Here is a 10019-nt window from a genome sequence, read left to right on the forward strand (position 1 = left end):
TGAGTTTGTGTCGCTTGAAGCACAAGCATGAAATCAGTGTGTTCCATCTGTATGAAGTGCCTCCAGCTCTGATAGATGGCCAAGAACCAGCGAAGAGAGCGACACACACACACACACTCTCTCTCTCTCAGGTGTGTGTGATCTGGCTTCTCCACTAGATGTCTCTGTGAAGTCGTGTTGATGCTGCAGGCACTGCAAACTCAACTTCATCAAACAACAGGAGGCAGATGGAGATTTACTGCCTGTGAAAGACTTTCAGAAGCCAGAGACTATCAAAACTTCATCAGATTCATTATACAGTTATATCTGTAACTTGCACGATGCTTTATGGATGAGTTTTAGTAGTTTAAGCTTTTCCATAGCAGTTTTGTATGGATATTTACCAATAGAGGGAGACAGAGACTTTAAACTGATCTGCTTTAAAGAGGCTGAGAGGTTTTATGGGACAAAGATAATGAAGGAGAATGTGTTTTTTTACAGTAGAACACAGTTGCTCTCCAGCTGTGTTCTAGGAGATTGTACTTTGTTTAAAAAGCATGGTAATACTATGGTACTTCAATAAGTACCATATCATATTCATAGATATTTACATGGTCTTCCAAAAAACTGTAAAGAATACCATGTTACCACAGGTTTACCATGGTAAAAATGACCATATTCAAATACTATGATATTTACATGGTACACCAAGCTACTGCACAGAAGAACAACAAAAAAAATACTACAATAGTAAAGCACTACAAACAATTTTGACATAAAATAGAAAAAAAAAATCAATACAATTAAAAAAAAAATTAATACAATAAAATACTAATCATCTCAGTGTGTGTAGGCTATTTAAAAAAAAACTTCTTGAAGCTGTCTAATGTGGGAGCATTTCTGACAGTAAGAGGAACTGCACTCCATAACAGAAAAGGCTCTCTCACCCATGGATTTTAATCTATACGGTGGCTGCTGAAGAGTGAAAGAATCAACAGAGCAAAGAGAGCGAGAGGGCACATAAAGCGTAACTAAGTCACAGATATAAGAAGGGGTCATTCCATGCACAGCTTTGTACATTAAAATAAGAGTTTTAAAATCAATCTGCGACTGAACAGGAAGCCAGTGCAGACTATAGAGGATGCCTGTAATGTGCTGACATGGAGTATAGGTGAGAAGACGTGCTGCTGAATTCTGGATATACTGTAGCTCTCTTTATGGATAGCAGCTGGTGTGCCAATGAGAAGATCCTTTTTTTTTTAAATGACGGTGCATCCACATTTTTATTTTCTGCACACTCTCAGAAAGAACGGAAGAAGTGTCATTAATATCAGACTTAGAGCAGATATAAATATGAGTGTCATCAGCATAAAAGTGATAACCTAAACCATAATTCCTAATAATTTTCCCCAAAGGAAGCATATAAATGCGTAACAATATAGGACCCAAAACGGATCCTTGAGGAACACCATGGCGGACCTGTCCAACATCAGATTTATTGTTTCCCGAGACAACAAACTGGGAACGATCTGTAAGGTAGGATTTAAACTATTTAAGCACAGTACCAGAGATACCAAGCCAACTCTCAAATCTATTAAGCAGAATGGAGTGGCACAGTGTCAAAAGCTGCAGTAAGATCTAACAACACCAAGATGGTAGAGGCTCCAGAGTCAGCGGAGACAAGCAGGTCATTCATGACTCAAACCAAGGCAGTCTCTGTACTGTGTCCTTCTCTAAACCCAGAATGGAAAGGCTCAAAGAGCTTGTAGAATGACAAGTGAGAGTATAGTTGAGTCACAATGACACGTTCCAAAACCTTAGCAAGAAAGGGACGATTTGAGATCGGCCTGTAGTTTGACAGATCAGATTGATCACATCCAGGCTTTTTAAGGACTGGTGTGATAGCTGCAACCTTAAGGACTTCTGGAACAATACCAGTAGTACGGGAGATGTTCACAATAGGGATGTAACGATTAACTGCGAGCCGGTTGAAAATCGATTCAAATATGTTACGATTCAAATCGGTTGAGATGCTAAACAAATCGTGATTCAGTTAGGGGCAGGAGTTTATATGATTGTATGTCTGAGGGGAACTTACTGTCTTTAGAAAAGTTTAGATGGTATTTTTTCTTGTCATCTTGTCTCTGTATAAAGCATATTAAAGTTTGTAAGTTCAGCGCTGCTTTGTTTACAGCGGTAACCAGGAAACGGTTTAAGCGCCACCTGCTGGCAGAGAGTGAATCTGCATCTCATTCAGCTTTGCTGTTTCATGCAGATATTTTTATTTATAGTTTCACAAAACTGAAGTCAAACCATTCTGTTTTTGCTTCAAATTTCGAAACAATTTCACAAAGAAATGTGCAGCATTTTCTCCAAGCAATAATAAAAGGACACATTTAATTTATAATTTGTCAAATCTAATTTTGTTAAAAAAATTATAATAATCGTGAATCGAATCGTGAAATCAAAACCGTGAATCGGATCGAATCGTGAGTTGAGTGAATCATTACATCCCTAGTTCACAATGTTCAAAATTAAGGGACGTATTGATGGCAAACACTCAGCTGTTGGGATCGAGAATACATGTAGTTGTATTCACTGCTATCACTAATTTCAAAATACAATCAGTTGTAACTGTTAGAAAATGTAGTTTCAGGAGTCACAGGAAATGCAGAACAGGGTGCCAAACTAATAGAATTATGAATGTTCCAAGAAGAAATTGAGAAAGTTGTTACAGTCACACACAGAGGAACAAATCATTGGCTTAACAGGTAAAAAAAGTTTGTTGATAGTCTTAAAAATCATGTTCAGGTTTGCAGTACCATCACTAATAATGGACGTGTAGTACTTCGTTCTTGCCGCTTTAAGTGCTTCACTGACTTGACCCAAGTGTTCATCCTACATAAACTTATGGACAGTCAATCCTGATTTCTTATACCGGCGTTCAAGCTGCCTACTTATAGCCTCAAGAGCTCTGAGCTCAATGGTGTACCATGGGTAAGATTTAGTAAATGAAACAAAATGTTCTCTCCTAGGGGCAAACACGTCCAAAGCAGATGATAACACAGAACTAACAATTGTAAGCAATTCTGAGTTCACTAAAAAGCAGAGGATTAGGTTTTGGAGGACGGTAGACGATAAAACAAGAACGGGAGGTACCATTCATTTTGAAAGCTATACATTCAAAAGATGACACACAGGGAATGGTATATTCAGTGACCGATATATCTGCTCTGTAGATAACTGCAAGACCGCCACCTTTACCACTTAGACGTGGCCTGTCAATGTATGTATAACCTACTCATATTTAGATTTATGAAGTAATTCGGCTGATGCCAAGTTTCACAGACAGAAGAAATCCAGTCTTTTGTTTAATATAATATCATAGAGTAAAGCAGTCTTATCGTGCGCCAGCGTTCTCCCCACCGGAAGTGGTACCATGGTTAAAAAAATGGTAAAACTATGGTAATTTGATAAATACCATGGTACTAAACGATTTGCATGGCAAACCAAGGTACTGTACAAAAAAACAAAAACAAACAAAAAACCATGGTATCACAGAATTAACGTGGTAAAACATGGTTTTAGGTTCCAAAACATGGAGTTGGTACTCAGTGATAACCATATTCATATACCATGATTTTTATATGGTACTCCAATCAAATTTTGAAAATATCATGGAACCATAGTATTACCATGGTAAAAAATGTGGTAATACTAAGGTAATTTGATAAATACCATGGTACTCGATGATTTCCAGATTCATAAACAACGATATTTACATGGTACTCCAAGAAGCTTGAAAGAATACCATCGTACCAGAGTATTACTATAGTAAAAAGCATGGTAGCTTTGGTAAAAAACCATGGTACTGAATGATTAGACCATGAGATGCGCAGTGCATTAGCACTTCAAGTAATAGCTAACAAGTTAAAATCACTCTACCTATCTAGTAAAACAGCATTACCACGGTACTCGGAGCAGTAAGTGTTTCTGTTCAGTGAGTTTGAAGCCGCTGACGGTGACCTCAATCAGACCCACAGCCGCAGATTTACCTCCAAAATCACGACTGCGAGATTATCTCTCGATACTTCCGCTCAAGCACGCTGGTAAATGTCACCGGCTTTTCAATTAATTTCAATTAATCACCCGCGGGACTAACGAGCGCCGGGATCACAGTGGGCTCTAACGAGGGCGCTGTGATTAATTAAGGTCTTCTTTTTCCACCCCTGCCTGCAAATGTTAAATGCCACAGAGAATATGATCCATTGTTTCACGAGACAACATGAAGTTCTCGTTAGAGTTTAACCCCTTGAAGACTAATGAGATCGTAGATTAGAATGGCTGCGTAGAGTTTGTTTACATGACGAATCTGCTCTGATGTCACACCAAATGCATTAACGACTTACTATAAACACTATTTCATGTGCATTTCATGGGAAATGAACCAGCTACATTTGTGCTTCCATTCATGTTTATGTTTAATTCGAATCAAGCGCCTTCCAGCCTCTTCACAGATTATTTTATTTCAAATTTACACAGGACACATTCTTATGGAAGCCCGTTTCTGCCACTGAAAATAAAAAATAAAAAGTTGCATGATATAAACTCGCAATTGCAAGAAAAAAAAAGTCAGAATTGTGAGATAAAAAGGCGCAATTACCTTTTTTTTATTTAGTGGCGGAAACGGGCTTCCATTCTTGCCTTCAAGAACCATTGAACTGTTTTTAAAGGTAAGGTGTGTAAACAGACCTACAATACTCCTTTGTCGCTGTTTGTTCAACAATATCGCTTTATTGCTTCGGAAACCGCTCTACTCGCGCGTCAGTTAGCTGACTGAATGATTCAGACCGATTCGCGAACCGATTCATAAAGAATCGCGAACCGAGTTGAGACTAGATTCAGACATAATCGCGAACCGAATTGAGACTCGATTAAGAAAGAATCGCGAACCGAATTGAGACTCGATTAAGAAAGAATCGCGAACCGAATTGAGACTAGATTCACTCATAATCGCGAACCAAATCGCGAACTGATTCAGATCGCTTTACTGAGCTGTTTGACCAATTCATGAAAACGAACCGACTCAAAATAATGATTCATTTGGAACACGGCAGCAAATACGAGACACAAGACAACATATTGTAGGACAAAATGATTCTACGGTCAGTAAATGGTATTCAGTTTCTCCAGAAAAGGATTTATCAATAAATATTTACCTGATAGTTTGGCTTGATAAATTGATGCCACCAAGAAAGTCAGTTCAGCAAACAGGCATTCTCAGAAAGTTCTGGTTAGGTCCTCTCAAAGTTATGAACAAACATTTGTCAAAGTTATCTAGTTTTTAATAGTGTTCGCAACACGTTACTAGCACAAAAACATTACCATGCATTTAATATTTTTTATTTATTTATTTTTCCTGAAACATTTTGGTTGGAACATCTAACGGTTTTTAAATGTTACTTGTTTCAGAATCAGATAATATTTAAAAGTAACGTTCCCATTATGTTCCCTTTGTGTTTTAAAAACCTGGACGTTTTGAATAGTAAGAGAACCTTCAGAGATACTTCAACAGAAAATATCATGACTCGTGCATCTTCTAATACATTTGACTTCATGAAAAGCAAGTTTATTTAGGATTAGCCTACAATTTTTTTTTCCTTCAGAACTTGTTGCAACACATAGGTACATTAGGAGGAAGAAAATCACAATGTGTTTCATGTCAAAAGGTTTTAGAGCCTGACTTTGCAATAACAGACATTGGGATGCAACATTATTCAACACAGAAGATCCTCCAGTGACCGTGAAAACTGCTCCTGAATCAGTGAGTCTAAGAGGGGCTCGTAAACGTCCTTAAAACAATGCAAAAAGCCATTTCCATAATAAGCAGCCACCTGTGAGCCGTTCAGCAGCTTTTATTGATGCGCTCCGGCTGATCAGAGCAGCATTATTCCAGCCTCTGGGAAATATGGAAATCAACAGGCACTGCTGACGAATAACAAAATTGAATTTGTGTCTGATGGCACTGAGCAGAAATGTTAAACTGTTATTTGCCCAGGAACGGGTAATATGATTCTCCACTCGTCCCACGGGCCCCAAACAAAAGAAATGCCGTGTAATTAGGTAGAAGATATCAGCAAAACGCATGCGCCAGTGTCTGTATTATGGAAGGCCGTTTCCGCCATGCGATTAAAAAAATGAAAAATAAAACAAGCTAATTGCAACTAGGGTTGCAAAAAGTTGGAAAATTTACAATAAATTTCGGAAATATTCCAGAAATTTTGGAAACTTTCCAGGATTTTTTGGAATATTCCATGGATTTTTGGAAATTTACCAGAAATGTTCCACCCCTTTGCAACCCTAATTGCAACTTATTTCACAATTTAGACTTTTTTTTGTTGCAATTCTAGACTAAAATCTGAATTTTTGAGGGAAAAAATAATTGCGAGATATAAACTCAGAATTAGAATTTTTGCAATTATGAGTTTATATCACAATTCTGTCTTTTTACCTCGCTACTCTCACAATTGATTCTGAGATTCTGAGAAAAAAGAGTCGGAAATGTGAAATAAACAGTTGTAAGAATTTTCAACACAGAATTGTGAGATATATATATTAGGGGTTGCACCGACTAATCGAATAGTCGACTTCAATGCTCTGCCATGACGCTTTAAGCTTGACGTCGACTAGTCGCTGGTCCTATAGAGGGCGCAACAGGATAAGAAATCTTTGAAGGACTTCCACATTTACGCTCAGTTTTCAAACAGTTAAAATGACAAATAAATGCATACTCTGAAAGCGCTCCACAAGACGTGTGATTATATTACTAGATGCTCGAAACGGGAGAATGCACTTTTTAAACAGCTTGTACAGGTAAGTTAATCGCCGTTCTAATCTAATGTGCTGCTGCACTGTAACGCACACACATTACAGACAGTAGCTCGTACATCACGCGCACAGAATCATTCAGCGCGGAAATGTATTGTCAACACTGTTCTGTGATTTCTCAATAAAATAGCTTAGAAACTGAAAAGTCCAAGCATATATTTCTTAATAACTAAATCCCACAGCTTCACTACTAGTAGAGAGACGCTGCCAGGTAGAATTAATTCACACACGCAATCGCTCTCACTAATGCATTCATATTAATGTAATCTTTACTGTGCTGCTTTATCTGTATCTGATTTAGAACGAGCAGAAATCTGTGAGAAATATAACGACCCAAAGACAAAAGAACGGATAAAAAAGCTATTATAGGAGCAATAGCCGTGTGGGCAGCGCTGTGTCATATGCCATAGCTGTGCACAAGCTGTTTATCACAGCTCCAGACTTATTTGTTCTTTAATCAGCGACTAGTCGACTTCGACTCGACTTTCATCATAAAAGTCGACTTTAAAAAATCAGAAGTCGTTCAACCCCTAATATATACGTATATATATTTAATCCTGTGGTGGAAACAAGCTTCCATACTATTTTAGGTTTTTAGATCAGTATTATAGGTTTGTAGACATTTTTAATGACACGCTTTTATAATAAAAATGAAAAGTTGTAGTTAATAGTCTCTTATTGGCCTGATTAACCAAGCTCTCCATAAAACAAACAAAACAAGGCCTACAAATTAATAAAATAATAGTATTTTAAGATTTGTTCATTGCATTTAATAGATTACACTCTTAACAAAACACAGGTGTTTTTATGCATGTTTTTGTTGCGTTTAACAACAGCATGTGGCTTTTCGAGCGAAAGTGAATCATTTGGATAAACTGATTCAAAGCTTTGAAAAACTATTAAAGCAAAGTTGGTGTCGCCTACTGGTTAACGATTTGAGCTGGTGACCAAAAGCTTTTAGGATCAGACACCTCACAAGTACAGGGACTGCAGATGCAAATTAGCTTTATAGCTAACTCTGGCACAACACTGTTGTTGTGCGTTGTCCCTATACAAATAAATTGAATAAATAAAAAATAAAATGTTTACCCCAGTGCCAAATAAAATCACTTTTTCCAGTCGAATATCCTTTTTGTCACATTACTGAGGTTACATGGTGCGGATACAGTTTCATACAAGCTTCTGCTGAATACTTACAACATACTGAGTCTAATGTGATGCAGCTGTGTAAATGATGTGCACTACACAATCTTTTTGAACAACTTCTAATGAAATTATTTTCAGCCAACAAACTAGATGCAAATTAGCTTTATAGCTAACTCTGGCACAACACTGTTCTTGTGCGTTGTCCCTATACAAATAAATTGAATAAATAAAAAAATAAAATAAGTTTACCCCAGTGCCAAATAAAATCACTTTTTCCAGTCGAATATCCTTTTTGTCACATTACAGAGGTTACATGGTGCGGATACAGTTTCATACAAGCTTCTGCTGAATACTTACAACATACTGAGTCTAATGTGATGCAGCTGTGTAAATGATGTGCACTACACAATCTTTTTGAACAACTTCTAATGAAATTATTTTCAGCCAACAAACTACATTGAATTGGAGGAATTTAGTTTGTAGCATAATCATGGGTTTTTAAGTTGATGGCTTAAAAAAAAAAAGTTAAACCAATGAATCAGACGTTTTTTCCACTAGAAACCATGCATTTATTTAAGCTGTGTTAACAGGAGTTCGGGCAGCATATATGGCATGTAAGTGCATGGATTGTGATGCTGCCGCAGTATTTATTCAGTAGTCAATGACTGTAGTTGATTTTGATTTATGTGAAGACCTCCTCCAGCTCCTGTAGCCCCTGGGCACTGAACGATGTTCAAACCTCGTATCCCATGATGCATTATTCCTGAGCCCACCGGCGTCTGGCAGCAGCTCCTCAGTCCTGCGGTGGGAATGAGCGCATGTGCCAGACGCTCTGTGTCTCCGCTCTGTTATTGGCCTTCACGTTTTCCAAACTAACTATACTAGCACTAAGTGATCAGACTTACATTTTCACCTGCTGGATAACAAACCCACAGAACTGAGACAAATCTACAGACCAGAAGACAGGAAGAAATGCCTAAAAATCACCCACAAGACCCCAGCAAACACAAAACAGCGCCCTAGCAACCATCCATCACACCTTAGCGACACCCTGGCAACCATCTGCATCACTCTAACATCATAACGATGAGTTTGCACAGGCAAAAACTGCTCACAGTTACTCCAGAAACTACAAATTTAGTTTAGTACTAAAATATTCCCACTAAATGGAGACATACCTTAGATTGTATTGATTTTATATAAAGCTAATATAGAAAACCTAATTATATAAAGCTTATTTTTTAAAGCTAAATTTTATTTAGTTTAGTCTAACCCAAACCTCAAAAGCATATATACAAAACCTAAAAAAAAAACACAAAAAAACATAATAATTATATAATAAAAAATTAATATATTATATATATTTATATATAGTATATAAGTTATATATAAGTTTATATAAATATTATTTATTTTTAAATATACATATATATAATATAATATAAAATATATATATAATATTATATACTGTATATGATATAAAATATTTAAAAATAAATAAGATTTATACGTAAATATATAATAATTTTGTCCAAACTTTATGCTAAGTAAACCCACACACACTCAGACTCACTCTTGCCTACAAACTGTGAGTTTCACGCAGCAGTATCGTGAGGTTGTATCACACACACGCACACACACACACACACACACACACACACACACACACACAGACTCACTGTGAAATCTCACTCAAAAACTGTGAAACTGGCGTTACAAATGCACAACATTTAACAAAAGTATGTAGATCAGATATCATGATGGTGATTTAAATTTCTATTCAATGCCGGTGTGTGTGTGTGTTAATGAGCGAGTGTGTGTGAGTCCATCAGGCAGTCTGAAGGTGTCAGAAACACAATTGGTTTATATTCAGTTCTGCTGGATCAGCAAAATACAGACCTGGTTTAGAAACAAACCACAAGCCCTACATCACCAGCCTCTCTCTCTCTCTCTCTCTCTCTCTCTCTCTCTCTCTCTCTCACACCCTCTCTCTCTCTCTCTCTTAC

At 37.1% G+C, this 10019-nt stretch overlaps 1 long non-coding RNA gene across 3 annotated transcripts in view; it reads right to left on the reverse strand.

Annotated features, from left to right (window-relative positions):
- Positions 1-4174, reverse strand: part of LOC107681927 (uncharacterized) — a 10740-nt gene extending 6566 nt beyond the window's left edge. The window contains exon 1 of one of the 3 annotated variants that reach the window (XR_001633315.1): positions 3925-4174. This is a non-coding gene — a long non-coding RNA (uncharacterized LOC107681927). The remainder of the gene's footprint in view (positions 1-3924) is intronic. The other 2 variants (XR_001633316.1, XR_001633317.1) reach the window with 2 other exon arrangements.
- Positions 4175-10019: the final 5845 nt, after the last annotated feature.

The sequence above is a fragment of the Sinocyclocheilus anshuiensis genome, unplaced genomic scaffold (genome assembly GCF_001515605.1).
Source record: "Sinocyclocheilus anshuiensis isolate Anshui unplaced genomic scaffold, SAMN03320099.WGS_v1.1 scaffold2198, whole genome shotgun sequence".
NCBI classification, from domain to species: Eukaryota; Metazoa; Chordata; class Actinopteri; order Cypriniformes; family Cyprinidae; genus Sinocyclocheilus; species Sinocyclocheilus anshuiensis.